We start from the raw sequence: 21,472 nt of genomic DNA on the forward strand, positions 1-21,472 counted from the left end.
GCTGCTCCGCCCCTCCTCCTCCTTATGCCCTCCCTGGGAAGACGAACTACCCTCGCTGGTAGGTGGGCATCCCCTACTGCTCACTGGGGGAGCGTCTAGCTCCCCTCCCCCACACTCTGGGGCAACGATGGCAGGCTCACTCCTTGGCACTCCCGACCCCAGTCCTTGCGGTCTGACGGACGGCCCGAGGGACCATTGGTCCCCTTCCCGCGTTGTCCTCCCCTTCCTGCGTCGTCTTCCCCTCCCCCTCGTTGGTACAGGGGAAACATGATTTCTTCTGCCGACGCTGTCTTCTTTATAAACAGCTTTCAGATGGTGGTTTGTGGCCTGACATCCATAACACTACCGCTGTTCATCGTAGGGCCATAAAGGCCGTAGGTGGCCCTCTGTTAGCACCACCCCTCAGTTCCAACAACCGCCAGTCGCCACATACTACCTCTCAGACCTCTGCCTCTTCGAGGTTCTCCTACAAGCGCCCCATCCTGGGAAGGTTGTCGATGTCGGTTGGGTGCCGAGCTGCCTCTATGGTTGTGTATCTGCTATCATGTGCGTTGAGAAACGTTCACCGAGTACCGGGCATACATGAGCTACACTTCATTTCACCCCTCTCTCTCTTCGTCACTGCCACTCGACGTCGAACTTCTCGTGTTAACCATTGTCACTAGTCTCTTTTGTTTCCACTTTTTCAAAAATCTCACGTCGGCTAAAATCACTTAGCACAGACGCTAATTTGTTAATCACCCCACAACACCTGACACCATTTAATATGACCCGATTTAGGTCGTATTAAGGGGGGTTCAACTTCACGTCTTGGGGAAACAAAGATAGAGGAATATATTTGATGGCTAACACTATTATGAGAGAGGGTAGGATCATGCACCAATGATATTCGAATTGTTAATTTTCCACAGCTGCTATATTCTATTTAAGCTACAAGGGCGGCCCTTAATTATCATTACGTTACTTTACTAATAAAAAGTCCTCAGAGAAATGGTACTGGTTGGTACTCATTCTGGCACCCGTGACCTGGACGTGTAGGTCTAACCACTCACGCCTCCCAACCTTAACTGACAAAAAACTATGGGCAGTTCAGCGCCCACCTTGCCCTTTCTATGCCCTGATCGATGATTGGCCGTGCTGACCCGAAAGTCTTAAAAGAACCAATAGAGAGAGATTTTGGTGACGCTAACTTTTAACGAACATTTTCGAGTGCCTAAAAGCCAAGCCGATAACGACATTCTCAAAGTGGCATCCCACGCCACATTATAACCGTCTTTCCTTTAACAAAGAAGATATCTGTTGACATTCACTTATTCCACAAAGTAACAACCTGACTGTGCTCAGCTCATATATATATATATATATATATATATATATATATATATATATATATATATAATGCACACACACACACACACACACACACACACACACATATATATATATATATATATATATATATATATATATATATATATATATATATATATATATATATATATATATATATAAATATGTTCTGTGTATTATATTCTATATATAATATTTATCTTTTTAAAATATAATATATATAGAATATAATGTATTATGTAGAATATATATATATACATATATATATATATACATACATATATATATATATATATATATATATATATATATATATATATATATATATATATATATAAACATACATATATATATGTGTGTGTGTGTGTATTTGATATTTTGATAATATATATCTAGGCCTGTCCTTAAAACACTAACACAATCCATACATAGTGGGAAAGAAAAACTGTAAAAACTGTTTAGTAAACTCGACCGATATTCAAATAAGCATAAATAATAACATTGTATCGATATCTCTTATAAAATACGTAATCTACCAATAGCCCTATCTCTTGACAGTAACTACATATTTCCTCATTTCCTTTCCTCACTGGGCTATTTTACCCTTTTGGAGCCCTTGGGCTTATAGCGTCTTTCTTTTCCAACTACGGGTTGTGGCTTAGCTTGTAATGATAATAATAATAATAATAATAATAATAATAATAATAATAATAATAATAATAGTATTAATGATAATAAGGATAATAGTAATAATGATAATATTATTATTATTATTATCAATAGTAATAATAATAATAATAATAATAATAATAATAATAATAATAATAGTAGTAATGATAATAAGGATAATAATAACAACAACAACAACAACAACAACAACAATAATAATAATAATAATAATATTAGTCTTTCAGTGGCCAAATAAATATTACATTTAAATCTGCTGGGTATCATCTTAGAAACAATGATTTTGTAGAGGGGTAGGCCTAAATGGCTGAATATTCCATAAAGAAAACTGTGATTAACTCTGTTATTACCATAAATGACTCCTATACCCAAAGAGAAACTTAATTTCTAAAACATAATAAATATTGGAGCCCCATTGATAAAAAACTGTCCCACCCATAGAAAAGATTTCACATATACCAATTGAATAAACTTAATGTCTACTAAAGCCAAAATGGAGTTTTAGACATGTATAATAACCCACCAAGTTATCAGAACTAGACGTTAAAAATATCTAAGTATTACTTAAAACTTGATTGTTTTCTAAGTCTAAAGTTTTTTTTTCTTGAAAGTCATAATATCTTCAGTCTTTCAGATGTCTAGTAGTACTGTTATAGTCTACATTTTATGATCATAAATATTACAGCCTCTATTCTAATATATCTTACAGATATATATTATTTCTATATGCATATTGCATCAAATTTGTCTAATACTGTCAAATTACAGTTTAATTTTAGAAAATAAAAATGAAAAAGGTTTAGAATTTTTTTTATATAGCCTACATTTTTATATTTCTATATATCAGAGCCTCTATTCTAATATATCTCACAGAAATATATTATTTCTATATGCATACACTATCAAATTTGTATATTACAGTCAAATTACAGATTAATTTTAGAAAATAAAAAAGGTTAGAAAATGCTGTAATATAGTCTACATTTTATATTTCTATATATCAGAGCCTCTATTCTAATATATCTCACAGATATATATTATTTCTATATGCATACACCATTAAATTTGTATATTACAGCCAAATTACAGATTAATTTTAGAAAATAAAAAAAGTTTAGAAAATGTTGTAATTTAGTCTACATTTTTATATTTATATATATCAGAGCCTCTATTCTAATATATCTCACAGATATATATTATTTATATATGCATACAGCATCAAATTTGTATATTACAGTGAAATTACAGATTAATTTCAGAAAATAAAAAAAGTCTAGAAAATGCTGTAATATAGTCTACATTTTATATTTCTATATGTCAGAGCCTCTATGCTAATATATCTCACAGAAATATATTATTTCTATATGCATACACCATTAAATTTGTATATTACAGTGTAATTACAGATTATTCTAGAAAATAAAAAAAGTTTAGAAAATGTTGTAATTTAGTCTACATTTTATATTTCTATATATCAGAGCCTCTATTCTAATATATCTCACAGATATATATTATTTCTATATGCATACACCATCAAATTTATATATTACAGTGTAATTACAGTTTGATTCTAGAAAATAAAAAAAGTTTAGAAAATGTTGTAATTTAGTCTACATTTTTATATATATATATATATATATCAGAGCCTCTATTCTAATATATCTTACAGATATATATTATTTATATATGCATACAGCATCAAATTTGTATATTACAGTCAAATTACAGTTTAATTTTAGAAAATAAAAATGAAAAAGGTTTAGAATTTTTTTATATAGCCTACATTTTTATATTTCTATATATCAGAGCCTCTATTCTAATATATCTTAGAGATATATATTATTTATATATGCAAACACCATCAAATTTATATATTACAGTCAAATTACAGAATAATTTTAGAAAATAAAAAAAGTCTAGAAAATGCTGTAATATAGTCTACATTTTATATTTATATATATCAGAGCCTCTATTCTAATATATCTTACAGATATATATTAATTCTATATGCATACAGCATCAAATTTATATATTACAGTGTAAATACAGTTTAATTTTATAAAATAAAAAGATTCTTTATTTAGAAAATCCAAAATCCTGCTCGAAATCTTGTGTGCAGGGTTGCCATACGTACGATAATTATCGTACATGTACGATTATTTTAGCTCTAGTACGATGTACGATACATACCTTATGTATATACATGTATATGTGTGTTTGATTAAACAGTTATACTAAACTATTTTGAAATAAGTCAATCACATAACTCGTAGATAATTATTTTGAAACTGTGTACGATAATTTTGGTTGAAAAACGACAATTTTAAGGCTCATGTACGATAATCCAGTCGAATCATCTGGGAACCCTGCATGAGTTGCCAGGTTTTCTAAATGAGAAAAGGTCAATTTCTAATCAACAGAGGCTTTAAAAGGTCAACCCATTAATAGAAAAAGGTCAAAAATATAGTATTTAAGGCTCGGCTTTTTTCATATTACTAAAGGCCAACCTATTTAAATAAAAAATGTCAAATTTGAGTTTTTTTTGGCCGGAAAAAAGGCCAAACTGGCAACCCTGTTGTGTTTACAATTGTAAACAAATAGTGACTTAGTGTCTGGTGGTCAGCGATTTGTCTTGTTTTAAGGTAATTATTAATAATTTTAACGTTATATCCTATCTTATACATCAGCAGGATAACTGTGAGCAATCTGGGAGATTAATTTGTTGAATATAAATTGTAAATATGAGTTAAAAGTGTCTAGAAAGACGCCAGTTTAGATTGTCGATTGGAGACATTGAGAGGAAAATACTGGTTAAGCCATAGTGACTTTGTGTCTGGTGGTCAGCAATTTGTCTTGTTTTAAGGTAAATTATTAATAATTTTAACGTTATTTCATATCTTATATATCAGCAGGATAACTGTGAGCAATCTGGGAGACTAATTTGTTGAATATAATTGGTAAATATGAGTTAAAAGTGTCTAGAAAGACGCCAGTTTAGATTGTCGAGAGGAAAATACTGGTTAAGCCATAGTGACTTAGTGTCTGGTGGTCATCAATTTGTCTTGTTTTAAGGTAAATTATTAATAATTTTAACGTTATATCCTATCTTATATATCAGCAGGATAACTGTGAGCAATCTGGGAGACTAATTTGTTGAATATAAATTGTAAATATGAGTTAAAAGTGTCTAGAAAGACGCCAGTTTAGATTGTCGAGAGGAAAATACTGGTTAAGCCATAGTGACTTAGTGTTTGGTGGTCTGATTCTTCGTTGTTTTAAGGTAAATTATTAATAATTTTAACGTTATATCCTATCTTATATATCAGCAGGATAACTGTGAGCAATCTGGGTGAATAATTTGTTGAATATAATTTGTAAATATGAGTGAAAAGTGTCTAAAGACGCCAGTTTAAATTGGATTGGAAACATCGAGAGGAAAATACTGGTTAAGCCAGTCGTAATTTAACGATAAATTCTTATCATTACGTATAAAATATCTTTTGTAAATACTATTTTGGATCATTATAAACAATATTTCCCCCCATTAGAGTATATTTTATAGGAAATAAGGAAGCTTAAGCCTTTGTAGAATGACGGACAAAGCCTTTACGTACATTTGCGGTACGGAAATCTTACTTCAATTAAATTTCCCATGTCCTAGGACGTATGTACCCGTGTTTTTCGTGCTATAAATCCCTCCTCCCGTATTTAATAGAACGTCTATACGGTTAGATTGCTCTCCCGAATGAACACCAATGTAATCACTAATGGTCTAATGGTAAAAGTATCGAATACAATAAACAGTTTTGGTAAAGTTTTACTGTATTACAGATTCTCATTTCGAACAGGAAATTGTTTCATTGTAGTGTATTACAGGGCAATGTAACCTAGGAAAACAACTACTGTTTCTTATAGAAAAAAATTACGCTCTCTTCGAAAATGACACTCGTTCCCGTCGCAAATGAATAGTTTCAGAAATATATATACATCTATATCCTCCAATAATGGGGGACTTTTGGGTGGGGAAAACATACTGGGGAATCGATATATAAACATAAAACAAGCCTTTTCTTCTCTATACATTACCTTCTTGAAATTATGATAACCGGAGAAAAATACAAAACAGTATATCTGGATAAACTTTGCAGGCGCCGTTACAAAGATTGTGTCATGAAAAAATACAGTAACCAGTGCTGCCAACGTCAGATGTAGATCAAATGTTATTTTGTGACCTGTCATACTACTAGGCTAGGTTAGGTGGGTTTGTTAGGTTCTGTGCCCTTTTTGTACTTTTATATATTGAGTAAAACTTATATGGAGAAATTATTTAAAATACATATGGAAATATCTATCATTACTATCTTTAGTAGTGTCAGCGTGCCGTTGGTAACTCTGTGTACCATACGTCAACGTTGGTAACACTGTGTATTATTGGTAACGTTACTAATGTTATCGTTCGTTCGTAAGAGAAGTGACACCGTGCAACTCAAAGTTATCCGAATTGGTTGATCTGTTTGTTTCCGATTGAAATGAACATCAAATTCTGTTAATTCACGTTATTTACTATAGGAAAACAATTATATATCGTTTTCCCCACCCAAAACCCCGAGTTCCCACTGGGGGTCCCCCATTATCGTAGGATATATATGTATATATTTTTCAATATTAAACTTACCCGATAATCATGTAGCTGTCAACTCCGTTGCCCGACAGAATTCTATGGAGGGATACGCCAGCTATCACAATACTAGAAGGGGGTGTATTTACCAGCGCCACCTGTGGCCAGGTACTCAAGTACTTCTTGTTGACACCTCCTCAATTATTCCTCTGTCGTGCTTCCGGCAAGACGTTCTGGGATACGCTTATGTTCTTGGAGTATTTTCACGACTTTGGTGAAGTATTTCTCTTTGATTCCGGCTGTCGCTTTACTGGAAACTTCTATATTAGCTTAGTTAGCTTTTGGAATTAATTTGATTAATTATGGTGACGAAGAGAGTATGAACTCTCGTTCACCTTTCAATGGCCGACCCTTCCCTTAGACGGAAGTGTTGGTGTCTAAGAGAGTATAGACTCTCTTTCTTAATTTTGCTTAACAAAAGTTATAGATTTATTTTATATCTCTCCGCCTCTTATAGGCCTCTTCGATTAACTTCCTTTTATTATAAACTTATTAAAATTAATTTTTATATTTGTTTATATTCGACCTTCCTAATAGTAGGCGGTCTTTTCTTGGTACCGAAGTTAATTAACATTGAGCCCGTCATTTCGGTTTTACCTGTTAACATATTATGCTATTTCCGCCACAGAGTTTGAAAGAATTTCTTTGATAGTCTCGTACTGTTTTCAAAGTTGAACTAACGTTTTGTTTTGTCTCTGCAGTTGTTGACGTTCAGAACGTTCAACTTGCACTCTATCGTTACGATAGAGAAAGAATGTTCACGGTTTCACGTTGCAGTAAGAGTAACCGTGTCTAGCGTTTTGTTCATTCTTTCTTAACTTAATGGTTTTGATCCTAATAAAGGAACTTTTCATTTTGGGAAATATTTCAGTTTTTTCCTTTAACAATAATATGTTTTAACGATATATATGATTGGGCTCTTCTCTCAGGTTCTAAGTCAAGAGAGAGAGAGAGAGAGAGAGAGATAGAGACGGAGGGAGAAAGAGGAGGATAAACGTTTCATTCAAGCCTGCCAGGCGTACGAGTAACGTCGTTATCGTTTTTGCTCTTCTCCCTAGTCTCTTTAGGGGAAGAAACTAAACGTTTCTAGAGTGATCTAGTGTTTAGTCTCTTTCCAGCCACTGAATTATCTTTCATTAGATTTTTCTGTTACATTGTAATTCTGTTTTCGCAATTACTAACTTTTGAGAAAGGATAGAATTGCGTGTTTCAGGTACAAACCACTTAAAGTTTCGAGTTCAGTGAAATAAGTGCAAACAGAAATCAAAGTGATAAGTGATTAGCGCAAAGTATGTCAGTGTTGTGCGTGAGGGTACTTCTGTGCGCGCCAGTCGTCCTCCCAGTCCGGGACCTCTTGCAAGCTCCCAAGCCCAGGGGAGAAGCAATGTCGAAGGGCATAAGGGTTCAGCAGGCCTTGATCGGCGCACAGAAGTATCCTCGGTGGTTGTGGGCGTGTCTTACCGAGACCGTCACTCCCACCCGCAGACGATTGAGCCCTTATTTTGCTCGTCTGCAGAAGAGATTTAGGGGAGAAAATAAAGGCAGAGTAACGCTGGTCTCAGGTCTCAAGACCTCTTAAACGTAAAGTCCAGACCTATGCCAGACGTACGAAGTTAAAGTTCAACAACCCGGATGCAGTCATTGGGTTAGCTCTGACTCTCCTCAGTCATCAGTTGAATGCACTCCGCCTAAGAGGAGTAAGGTTCTGCCGCAACAGATCTCTGCTGTTAAGGCTTTACCTCAGCAGACCTTAGTGTCTGCCGACCCCAAGTTGACTCTACTGCAGTCCATGCAGTCACAACTTTCGGTCTTGATGCGTGAGTGTCGGGCTGAGAGTGTTGCGCCTCCGCCTCCGCCTACACTCCCTCCGCCTACGCTCGCTCCGCCTGATCGCAGTACCACCTGCCAGGCGTACGATGTTGTGGACTCTACTACAGTCCATGCAAGCACAGCTTTCGGACTTGATGCGTGAGTGTCGGGCTGAGAGTGTTGCGCCTCCGCCTCCGCCTACACTCCCTCCGCCTACGCTCGCTCCGCCTGATCGCAGTACCACCTGCCAGGCGTACGATGTTGAGCCACGTGCTGAGTTTGCTGTTCCCAGTGGTGTTCAGCCTCCGCCTTCCTTAAGGCAACCTTTACAATGGGATCAGGAGGATTATACCTCTCTTCCTCCGCCTCCACTTGCTGCTCCACCAGTGATGCAACACTCGGTTGAGGTACAACAACCTCTCCCGTCCATGAGTCAGTCTCCTCAGCTCTCGCTGCAGCGAGCTCAACCCTCCACAAGGCAAGCACCACAACACCTTAGCCTTGCGCCTCAGGAGCCTCAGCTTGCGAGACATTTACCTTGTTCTGCGCAGCCTCTTCCTCATCGCGCTCCGCTCACACCACAGGAACTGGAACTTGCTACTCCGCTTCCGCCAACCGCTCAGCAAGCGCAACCCTTGGGTTCAACCACTCATGCTAGGAGTCAGCCTCCTCCACCCATGCGCCTTCCTTCTGCTTGTCTTTTATTCAGCCTTTGCAGACTGAGCCTCAGGTGTTCCCTCAACAGAGTCTTGAAGAGGAAACCACAACTATTGTTGTTCCAGCTCGTTCTGACTCTGCTGTTCAGCATACCTTACCTCCATTTTCAAACCATATGATAATGGAGGTTATTTGTATTACTTATAAAAATATATTTGTATTCCTTGCAATATATTTTTAACAAGATCGCAAAATATGGCAAAAATATGAATCATGAGTTATGAATGTAAGGTAAATATTATGTTGTTATTAAAACCCCATGCAAGCATGCATAAAGCACTCTAGCACTGGTCATGGAATTTCTGAGAAATGTTAAACGCCATGCACACGCTCTGCTTTCCTTACAGCAGGCTCTGCTTACTACATGCTCTGCATACAGCATGCTCTGCATACAGCATGCTCTGCATACAACATGCTCTGCATACAGCATGCTCTGCATTCAGCATGCTCTGCATACAACATGCTCTGCATACAGCATGCTCTGCATTCAGCATGCTCTGCATACAACATGCTCTACATACAGCATGCTCTGCATACAGCATACTCTGCATACAACATGCTCTGCATACCTTACCGCATGCTTCTCAGTCACACATCTTTGGTTGTTGCCAACTCACTAGACTGTCAAGCAGTTTCATAACGTTGCCTTCTAGTCTGCTGCTTTTGCACCAGTGAACCCTCACTGAGAGAACTTAGCTTTTCTAGGATATGGTCCCTGTAGATGAGAAAGTTCTTTTCTCCCTCCTTCTGATATTCCCTTGAGGACTCTGTCATTTGGAGGGAGCCTTTAGCTGCATAACCTCTTATGGACTTTTATTTAAGCATAACATGCTTCCAGGGAAGGTAATGGTTCCACTTCAGTCGCTAATCCCGTCTGTTACCACACCTGCTCCCATAGACCTTGAGCTGTGTTGCATGACATGCAGTCCAAGCTTAGTCCTTGTTAGAGGATTTTTTGTTTACGGAGTCAATGTGTCACGGGGAAGACGTTCAACAACCAACAGAAGTGACTTGTTGTGACGCAGTGCGGCAACCTCAGCAACCCGATAAGGAGTTGTCTGTACGACCCAGACAGTCTAGACAGATTCGGGTTGTCACTGTACTTCCTCGCTTGCCCATGATTGACAGTTCACAGACTGTGCAGCAGTATCATGATCTTGTGTCCGGCTCCGTCAGACGACTGGCTTTTAAGAGCTCCCACAAGTCGTCGCTGTCTGGAGATTTTCAAATGGACTATGGATCTGACCAAGGAACTGGGCCTCCTGGTCAATTTTGAGGAGTCTCAGCTCGTTCCATCCCAGACCATTGTCTCCTTGGGTATGGATCTTCAGAGTCGAGCTTTTCGGACTTTTCCGTCGGCCCCAAGGATCTTCCAAGCCCTAGAATGCATCCAGAGCATGCTGAGAAGGAACCGATGCTCAGTCAGGTAGTGGATGAGTCTAACAGGGACACTTTCATCGCTGGCCCTCTTCATCGTGTTAGGGAGACTCCACCTCCCCCCCCTTCAGTATCATCTAGCTGCTCACTGGATAAAGGACATGACGCTAGAGACGGTCTCAGTTCCTGTTTCCGAAGAGAGGAGGTCTTCTCTCGCGTGGTGTAAGAACAGCTTTCTTCTCAAGGAAGTCTACCTTTGGCTGTTCAGAAACACGACCGCCGTCTCCTCTCGGACGCATCAGACACGGGCTGGGGTGCGACTTTGGACGGACAAGAATGCTCGGGAACATGGAATCAGGAGCAAAGGACACTTCACATCATTTGCAAGAAGTTGTTGGCGGTTATTCTGGCCTTGATAAACTTCAAGTCCCTCCAGCTTAACAAAGTGGTGGAGGTGGACTCTGACAACACCACAGCCCTGGCTTACATCTTCAAGCAGGGAGGGACTCTTTCGTGGAAGTTGTTCTAGATCGCAAGGGACCTACTCATCTGGTCTTAAGATCGAAAGCTAACTGGTAACGAGGTTCATTCAGGGCGGTATGAATGTCATGGCAGATCACCTCAGACGGAAGGGTCAGGTCATCCCCACAGAGTGGACCCTTCTCAAGAATGTTTGCAACAGACTTTGGGCCCTGTGGGGTCAGCCAACCATAGATCTGTTCACTACCTCGATAACCTAGAGACTCCTGTTGTATTGTTCTCCGATTCCAGACCCAGCAGCAGTTCACGTGGATGCTTTTCTGCTGGATTGGTTCCATCTCGACCTGTATGCATTCCCGCCGTTCAAGATTGTCAACAGGGTACTTCAGAAGTTCTCCTCTCACAAAGGGACACGACTGACGTTGGTTGGCTCCGCTCTGGTCCGCGAGAGAATGGTTCTTAGAGGTACTGCAATGGCTGGTCGACATTCCCAGGACTCTTCCTCTAGGAGTGAACCTTCTAAGTCTACCTCACGTAAAGAAGGTACACCCAATCCTCCACGCTCTTCGTCTGACTGCCTTCAGACTTTCGAAAGACTCTCAAGAGCTAGGGGCTTTTCGAAGGAGGCAGCCAGAGCGATTGCCAAAGCAAGGAGAACATCCACTCTCAGAATCTATCAGTCTCAAGGGGAAGTCTTCCGTAGCTGGTACAAGACCAATGCAGTTTCCTCAACCAGTACCACTGTAACCCAGATTGCTGACTTCCTGTTATATCTAAGGAAAGTAAGATCCCTTTCAGCTCCTACGATCAAGGGTTACAGAAGTATGTTGGCAGCGGTTTTCCGCCACAGAGGCTTGGATCTTTCCACCAACAAAGATCTACAGGACCTCCCTAGGTCTTTTGAGACCTCAAAGGAACGTCGGTTGTCCACTCCAGGCTGGAATCTAGACGTGGTCCTAAGGTTCCTTATGTCATCAAGATTTGAACCTCTCCAATCAGCCTCTTTTTAGGACCTCACATTAAAAACTCTTTTCCTCGTGTGCTTGACAACAGCTAAAAGAGTAAGTGAGATCCACGCCTTCAGCAGGATCATTGTTTTCACATCTGAAACGGCTACATGTTCCTTGCAGCTCGGTTTTTGCTAAACGAGCTTCCTTCACGTCCTTGGCCTAAGTCGTTCGAGATCCCAAGCCTGTCCAACTTGGTGGGGAATGATCTGAAGAGAGTACTTTGCCCAGTTAGAGCTCTTAGGTACTATCTAAAAAGGTCTTAACCTTTACAAGGACAATCAGAAGCCTTATAGTGTGCTATCAAGAAACCTTCTTTTCCAAGTTCTAAGAACTCAGTTTCTTACTATTCAGGCTTCTGATTAGAGAAACACATTCTCATCTGAAGGAAGAAGACCTTGCTTTGCTGAAGGTAAGGACACATGAAGTGGGAGCTGTGGCTACTTCAGTGGCCTTCAAACAGAACCATTCTCTGCAGAGTGTTATGGATGCAACCTATTGGAGAAGCAAGTCAGTGTTCGCATCATTCTATCTCAAAGATGTCCAGTCTCTTTACGAGTACTGCTACACCCTGGGACCATTCGTAGCAACGAATGCAGTAGTAGGCGAGGGCTCAGCCACTACATTCCCATAATCCCATAACCTTTTAACCTTTCTCTTGAATACTTTTTATGGGTTGTACGGTCGGCTAAGAAGCCTTCCACATCCTTGTTGATTTGGCGGGTGGTCAATTCTTTCTTGAGAAGCGCCGAGGTTAAAGGTTGTGATGAGGTCCTTTAGTATGGGTTGCAGCCCTGTATACTTTAGCACCTTTGAGTTGATTCAGCCTCCCAAGAGGAACGCTGCGCTCAGTAAGAAAGACGATCTTATTAAAGGCAGAGTAACGGTTCAAGTCGACTTCCTTACCAGGTACTTATTATTTCATTGTTATTGTGGATAACTGATTATATGAAATACGGGATACTTAGCTATCCTTTAGTCTTGTACACTGGTTTTTTACCCACCCCCCTGGGTGTGAATCAGCTACATGATTATCGGGTAAGTTTAATATTGAAAAATGTTATTTTTATTAGTAAAATAAATTTTTGAATATACTTACCCGATAATCATGATTTAATCGACCCTCCCTTCCTCCCCATAGAGAACCAGTGGACCGAGGAATAATTGAGGAGGTGTCAACAAGAAGTACTTGAGTACCTGGCCACAGGTGGCGCTGGTAAATACACCCCCTTCTAGTATTGTGATAGCTGGCGTATCCCTCCATAGAATTCTGTCGGGCAACGGAGTTGACAGCTACATGATTATCGGGTAAGTATATTCAAAAATTTATTTTACTAATAAAAATAACATATTTCTGAAACTATTCATTTGCGACGGGAACGAGTGTCATTTTTGAAGAGAGCGTAATTTTTTCTATAAGAAACAGTAGTTTTTTTCCTAGGTTACATTGCCCTGTAATTCACTACAAAAATACCTTCATTTTACCTGGGCACTGTTCGTAGGTTTTCATTTTACCTGTGCACTGTTTGGATGTTTTATTTTTACTTGTGCACCGTTCGTAGGTTTTCATTTTACCTGTGCACTGTTTGGATGTTTTATTTTTATCTGTGCACTGTTTGGAGGTTTTTGTTTTACCTGTGCACTGTTTGGATGTTTTATTTTTATCTGTGCACTGTTAGCAGATTTTCTCTTTACCCGTGCACTGTTCGGAAATTCCTCAAACCCCATAATTAAGAACAAGAATTACGGAGCCTTTGTATATCAGAGGCCAGTTCCTCCCATTTGGATTAAAAATTGATATCAACTAACCTAAATACTCCCCCTTAACCTAACCTACAAGCTGTGTCCTTACCCACTTACCTAACAGGGTTCTAACGCCCCCTTACACTGCCGTATTCAAGTTAGCCGTAATCATACATACAGGTGGCCGCTATCATACATACTCCCCATCAAATGCAACAGGGTTAAAATTATAGAACAGTGCAATAAAGGGTTTGTAAAAAATCAGACTTAAATGTATTTTTTTTTACGGTTTGATCATTTTTGTTAATGATTTCTAGCAGAAATCCATAGTTTTTGAGATATGGTGAGTCGACTTCTATAACTGAAAGGTAAGGGTTAGTGCAAGGTATTTTCATCATTTACGTTCGAAATACTTTAAAATATGCCGTGTACAAGTTTAATGTATGCTATTGAGATAAACCTTTTTAAACTTTGATGTTTCCGCCAGTCATCATCATCAGAAACCAGTCTTCTTAATAAAAAAGTTACTGTTACTATAACCGAGTAATAGTAATGTTGGTGAATGTAGTTTGTTGGGACAGGGTAAGCTAAGAACATGGTAGTCTAAAGGTCAGGGCTGTCGTCCATCGAACTACAAAGGCTCCTAGTAATGAAACAATGTGAAAAAAACTGAAGCAATTGTTTGCTAGGACCTCTGGATGCATAGAGAATGGGACTTGCCATCCCAATTTGTATGGAGTCATTTGTAGCAGTCTGCATCTTATCAGAAATATCTCCTTTTTCAATTAAGCTAATGATTCATTGGTTTTTGTTCTGCCTTATCAGAAATATCTCCTTACTCAATTAGGGTAATGATTCATTGGTTTTTTATCTGCCTTATGCTCGCTTTGCTCGCTATTAAACATTTTTTCATTGTTCCCACGTTCTGGCAAGCGGAACATGTTTCATTATGTGCATTAGCCCCCAGGGCTAGTATTTCGGTGTCAGTTATCAGTTATACAAACTTAGAATTTGATTACCTCGGTTATTATTACGAAGCGATTCATGGTTATGAGAAATCCATATTTTTCATATAGGCCTATTTTATAATTCCAAAATTTAGGATTAAAAAACTAAATTTTTAAAAGGGAAACAAATGCAAGAGCACCATCTAATCTAGAACCCGTTTACGTTGTTGGGCGGAGGGATTCGCCTTTCCATCGGCCCCTCCTTGGTTTTCTTCTTTATTCTAATTCTTTTATTTTCTTCTCTCTTTTTTTCCACATTTGATAGATACAGTATATTCTTTTCTTTTCTCTATTCCTTCTTTCTTGAACAGCACGTTTCCTATTATCTTCTTCTTTTCTTCTTCATACGGCTGTTGCAATTCCACTATGTTTCTTCTTTCGTCGCTGAGGTCTGGACACTCAAGAATGAAGTGGGCGAGGTCTTCATTAACTGCCCCACATAGTTTGCATTCTACCCTACCTCCCGCTTCATGTCTTTTCCTATCGTTTAATTTCAAACAGTTGGCCCTAGCTCTATATATAATAATAGAATTAGGTTTGTTATCATAAAACATTTCTTCTCCTATTTGCCCTTTTTCTTGTTCGTATATTTCTAAACTATTTTTCTCTTTTATCTCATCCCTCCACTTTTTACCATCTACTTCTCTAATTTTGGCCTTGAGCTCTTCTTTTCCCATTCTCCTAAAGGTTCTATCGTTCATTTCCATATCTTTAATCCATTTCCTAGTCTCTTTCATCCACCTGTTATTTTAATTTTCTTTCATTTCTTCCAGAATTGTCTTCAGCAAATCATTTCTCCCCTCTTCTATCCCTTTCACAAACCTTAGCCTTCCTCCTGCTATCCTAGTCTTCATTTCGGACATTCCTATCTCTCCCCGTAGTGTTGCTACTGCTGCATATGATGGTGCTCCCAAAATTTTTCTTCTTACTCTGTTTTCAATCTGCTGTAATCGTTTTTTTTTAAATATTTAACTTAGCGGGTGAATATATAATAGCTGACGTCTCCGGCGGCTCGACAGAAAAACACAAAAACTCGCGAGCGATCGCTATGAAGGTTGCGGGTGTGCCCACCAGCGCCAACTATCGGCCAGATACCGCATATACATGTAAACAGCTCCAGTTCTTCTCTGTCGGTCTGATCGACAAGTTGATTCCATTACTCGCTGTTAACCTGGAGTTTTTCAACAGTCTTGGTGAAGTACTTCTTTTTGGTGTGAGCTTTCGCAGTGCAGGTGTTTTATCTTCAATTTAAACTCTTGAACTCTTTTTTGGATAGATTTAATTGTTGATGACTTTGGATTGTTTTTGGACTTTCTTTGACTTTTCAAAATGGCTGACCCTTCTCCAATTCCTAAATTTCGTAAATGTAATGCTAGGGATTGTAACAAACGTCTTCCAAAGGCCTCTCTCGACCCACATACTGTGTGTTCTAATTGTCGGGGTAAAACCTGTCAATTAGGAGATCAGTGTGATGAGTGCGTGGTACTTTCGGAATTCGACTGGCTAGAGTTTGATAAGTATTCTCGTAAGCTAGAGAGAGATAGGGTGAGGAGAAGTTCCTCTAGATCGTTAGAATTTTCCTCCTCCCATGCCCCTGAACCTAATCCTTCCCAAGTAGTAGTTGTGCCTGAACCCTCTACTAGCACTCATGAACCATCAATGCGGGATATGTTACGTGCCATTCAAGCTTTGGGCGAGAGAGTTGAATCGTTAGCTACGGACCGTAATCAACTCATGGCGGATGTAAAAGATGTGTAAGAATGCCACATTAGAAAATCGTGGGGATAAAGTGATTAGTGCGCTAAGTGTTATCAGTGTTGCGACCGAGGGTTCGTCTGTTCGTGCCTGTCGTTCGCCTAGTCCGAGACCTCTTGCAAGCTCCCATGCCCCAGGGAGAAGTAATGTCGTAGGACTTATGGGTTCGAGAGGCTTTAACCAACGAACAGACGTTCCCTCTATGGTTTCGGGCGTGTCTCGTCAAGACCGCCCCTACCATAAGACGAGCGAGGCGGTGTTCTCCTCGTCATCCGAAGGCTTCTGGCGTAAGAAACCGTGGAGCAAGGTTTCGAGACCCTTAAAGCGAAAGTCAGTCCCTTCAGGACAGGTCCAGCGTCCTGGTTGTAGCCATTGGGACAGCTCTGACTCTGTGCAGTCATCGGAAGACTGCTCGCCGCCTAAACAGAAGCGTAACACAGGCTCCGAGAGTCTTAGTGTAGGCAATGTTTTGCAGTCACAGACGTTACCCTCGTCTCGAACCGCACCCGCTCCCGTTGATCCTAAATGGGTTGTACTGCAAGATATGCAGAATAAGCTTGCCTCTCTTATGGAGGACTATACTGCTGAGCAGGTTCACGATGATCCTCGCAGTTTAGCTGATCGAGATCCTGGCTGTCAGCCGCCCAAACGAGCCTTTGCTCGTCCTGTTGACGTTGACGTTACAAAGTCACGTCAGTCACGTGTCGTAGAGCCTCACTCGATGCAGTCCCGTGTTGACTTTCAGCCGCTTGTGGACGTTCAGCCCGCTGCCGCATGCTCCTGTTGACGTTCAGGACGTTCGCCAACCAGCGAAGTTGACTTGTTTTGACGTTGAGTGTCAAGCACCACAGTCAAGAGTTGTTTTGACTGCTCAGTCTAGGCAGTCAAAGCAGTCTCGAGTTGACGTCGAGCGTCCTCCCGCTCCTGTTGTTGTTGCTAGTCAGTCCGTTAAGCAGTTACATGACGTAGCGTCCTGGACTGCTACTGATGCTCCTGTGCGTGTGGACTCTGCTTGTCAAGCATTGCCACCAAGGCAGGTCTCTCCCTTGCTTGAGACTCATCAGTTGTCGGACGAGGCTCCTTCAGATGAGGACGTTGCTGATCCTCATCCTGATGATAATCCTTCAGATGTTGATGATCCTAAGGCTGTTCAACCTTCGATGGATTTTAAGAAGATTATGATGATTTTCAAGGATCTTTTTCCAAATAATTTTTTGTTCCGTAACCGAAATACAAACCACGCTATTTACAAAGGGTATTACTTTTAGCGTAGCTGAAATGGCAAGCCATTAGAATTTAACGAGGGTGTATTACCCCCGCGCTAGTTAGCGGGGGGGTAGGGGAGTGGTAGCTAGCTACCCCTCCTCCCCCTCACACACAGGTGAATACTCACTTTCACTTTTGGCTCGGACTGTGACAGACGTCTCTGTCTTGGTCCTCGCTTGGCAGCCATTGTCTGTTTTGTCTTTACTTAATCGCTTACTTTTCATTTACTCAATATATATGTAAACATGTTTTCATGTTTGTATATATATTTGAGTATAGAAATAAGTAAGTTTCCTTTTCAGATGTGTGTGTGTAGTGTACGATATCTACGTGGAGGCCTCGGCAGTTAGGCCACCACGGCGTATTTTATGGGTGGCGATCGAGTTTGACTTATGTCTTTCTCTCTCTCTCTCTCTCTTGAGGTCGTTCACCCTTTTACTACGTGTTACTACGCCCTTGTAGCCTAGCTTCCTTTCCGTGTGGGGGGTTGCTACGCCGTACGTTTGTATCAATTAGTTATGAATCTAATTGTAGTTGTTTTTTGTTTTTCAGCTTGTAGAACGATTCCTTTCAGGGTTTTCGTTCTTTCTTTAGTGTTCATTCATTTTTAAATTACATAATTACATAGTTACATAATTATAATTGTTATAATTCTGTTTTGGTTACAGCTCTCCTTCCGCGAGTGTAAGTGGTTGTGAGGGCACGTGCCTGTTGTGTAATTCTTGTTCCTTTCCCTCGGGATTCCTCTTCGGAGCCTTCCCGGGGGAATGAATGTGTACTAATATTATTTGTTTTATTTTTTTTTTACAGTTACCGATCTAGTTCGTTTCTGTAATATAGCAACGGTGTGAGCTGTCTGGTTGAGTCCTGGGGATTCGGCTGTTGCTGCCTCCCTCCTTGTATTTTCGTCAGGGGCGTGTCTCCTTCTACTGGTAGTACTCCCGTGTCGACGGACAGCTCTCCAGTTCATTTTAGAACAGTCAGGAGGCTTGCCTCCTTGGGCGGATAACTTTCCTTCCAAGGGAAGTTTTTCCTGTCCAGGCTTGAGTTTTTCCCCTTTTGGGGGGTTCTTCTCTTGCCTTTTTTTCGTGCGACTATGCTCTTGGTGCTGAGCGGTCGCACCTGCAGTTTCGCTCAAGGGGCTGGGCAACTGCAGGAGCTCCTCTTCGGAGGATTGCTCCTTTTAGGTCACTGGCTGACCAGTCTCTTCCACGAAGTGTTTCTCTTTCGTTCGCGAGAGAGTACACTCATAGAGACTCCTCTTCGGAGGTTTCTTCTGTTGCTGTTGGCCTCCCTCGCCGTAAGGCCCACCGTCCGCCTCGTCGTAAGGGCCTCTCATCTCCCTATAAGGGTGCTTGAGGCGCCTTTTTGGATCTCTGTTTGCAGCCTACAACTCCTTTTTCTCAATCTTCCGCCTTGGTGCAGATGGACAGCAGTCTGATCTCGTCTTCCGACGGGCAACGGTCTTCCCGACGGACAGCGGTCTTCCGACGGACATCAGTCTCCCGGCGGACAACGATCCCTTCGGGGCAAAGGGTTGCCCCCACGGGGGCTCTTCCCTTGCGTGTCAGGGTTTCCGTGCGCGCCCTTCTGCTCATCAGCGCTCTCCTGTTCGTCAGCGCTTTCAAGATGATCTTCCCTGCGGTTCCTGTTACGCGCCCTGTGCGCCCACGTTCGCCTTCGCGATCTAGAACTTCGGTTCAGGTCAGAGTCAAGGACTCTTCTTCTTTGCGCAGGCTTCCACGCGTAGCCTTCTGCTCGTCAGCGATCATCAGCTCGTCAGCGATCATCAGCTCGCCAGCGATCATCAGCTCGCCAGCGATCATCAGCTCGCCAGCGATCTCTGGATCGCCCACGTGTGTTACAGCCGGCACGCCAACGTTCTCCAACACTTCTGAAGGAACATGGTTCGCCAGCTACTAGCTCACCTGCGCATGCTGATCGCCATCGCGCGACCCTCTACTGCGGATGCTGATCGCCATCGCGCGACCCTCAACTGCGGATGCTGATCACCATCGCGCAACCCTCAACTGCGGATGCTGATCGCCATCGCGCGACCCTCAACTGCGGATGCTGATCGCCATCGCGCGACCCTCAACTGCGGATGCTGATCGCCATCGCGCGACCCTCACCTGCGGATGCTGATCGCCATCGCGCAACCCTCAACTGCGGATGCTGATCACCATCGCACGACCCTCAACTGCGGATGCTGATCGCCATCGCGCGACCGCACACCTGCGGATGCCGATCACCATCGCTCAACCCTGCACATGCTGATCACCATCGCGCGACCCTCAACTGCGTATGCTGTTCGCCATCACGCGATCGCCCACCTGCAGATGCTGTTCGCCATCGCGCGACGTACCTGCGCATGCTGATCGCCATCGCGCGACCCTGGCATGCTGATCACCATCACGCGACCCTGCGCATACTGATCACCATCGCGCGACCCTGCGCGTGCTGATCACTGCTCGCGATCGCTCACCTTCGCATACTGCTCGCCAACGCACGATCGCTCACCTGCGCATACTGCTCGACCATCGCGTCGGCATAACACAACGCGCCATCGCCAACCTGCGCGTTAGCGCTCACCAGCTCACCACCGTTCGCTTGTTGATCCATATCGCCAGCGGTCCTCCTCGCCCACGCGGCAGCGCGTTTCCTCGCCATCGCGCTAACGCTTGCGTTCGCCGCCTCGGACTCACTCTCATCCACCTGCCCACCCTCACGACCGCTCGCCCGTGCAACCGCGCGACCGCTCGCCCGTGCAACCGCGCGACCACTCGCCCGCGCGCCCACACGCCTGCACGTCTACGCTCATGCTCTCCATGTTCGCCCACGGGCGAACCAACTGTTTTTTCCATCGCGCAGACGGATGGTGTTCCGTCGCGCGAACCTACAGTGTTTCTTCGCACAAATGTCGTCTTATTTCTTGCAGTATCCATTGCTCGTCTATGGGTTATCGCTCGCCGACCACCAGGAATTCCCGTCGCGCGAGCTCCAGGGCAATTGCGACCACGATTCCCAATGGGGTTTTCGCAGCATGACCAGCCTGGCGAGTTCTTCTGGAGCGTATTTCCAGAACACTGTCTCACCCCGTAAACACAGAGCATGGCTCTTGCAAGAATAGGAGAAACTTAAGGGAGATCTGAGCAACACTCCTCTATTCCTGAACCTGGGTTAGCCCTTCCCCGTCATTCCCTGGAAGGATTTTTGGCGGGGGGGGGGGGGCTTTCCGTTCGAGATTTCTCCATCGGACAAGGGGTGACTGCTTACCTCTTCCTCTGGGAGCTTACCAGGTTCTTTCCCTCCTCGGTTACGGCCCGAGGTTTGGTTCAAGGAAGCTACAGGAAGATCAAGGGTACTTTCCTCCTCTCGAGCTCAGGCACCTTGGCTTTTCGTCGTTAAGTATCTAATTTGCGGACAAGCTCGATGTTGTACCATCTGGACGCGCTGACTGAGGGCTTCCTTCGGGTGTCTCATCTGTGGAGGTCGACGACCTCAGACACCCTTCCATCCTTGAGAAGAGTTTGTTTGTGCCCAAGGACAGAGACTTAGACAGCTGCTGTGCGGAGTAAATCGACTTCCGGTTTCAC

The sequence above is a fragment of the Palaemon carinicauda genome, unplaced genomic scaffold, assembly GCF_036898095.1.
Source record: "Palaemon carinicauda isolate YSFRI2023 unplaced genomic scaffold, ASM3689809v2 scaffold54, whole genome shotgun sequence".
NCBI classification, from domain to species: domain Eukaryota; kingdom Metazoa; phylum Arthropoda; class Malacostraca; order Decapoda; family Palaemonidae; genus Palaemon; species Palaemon carinicauda.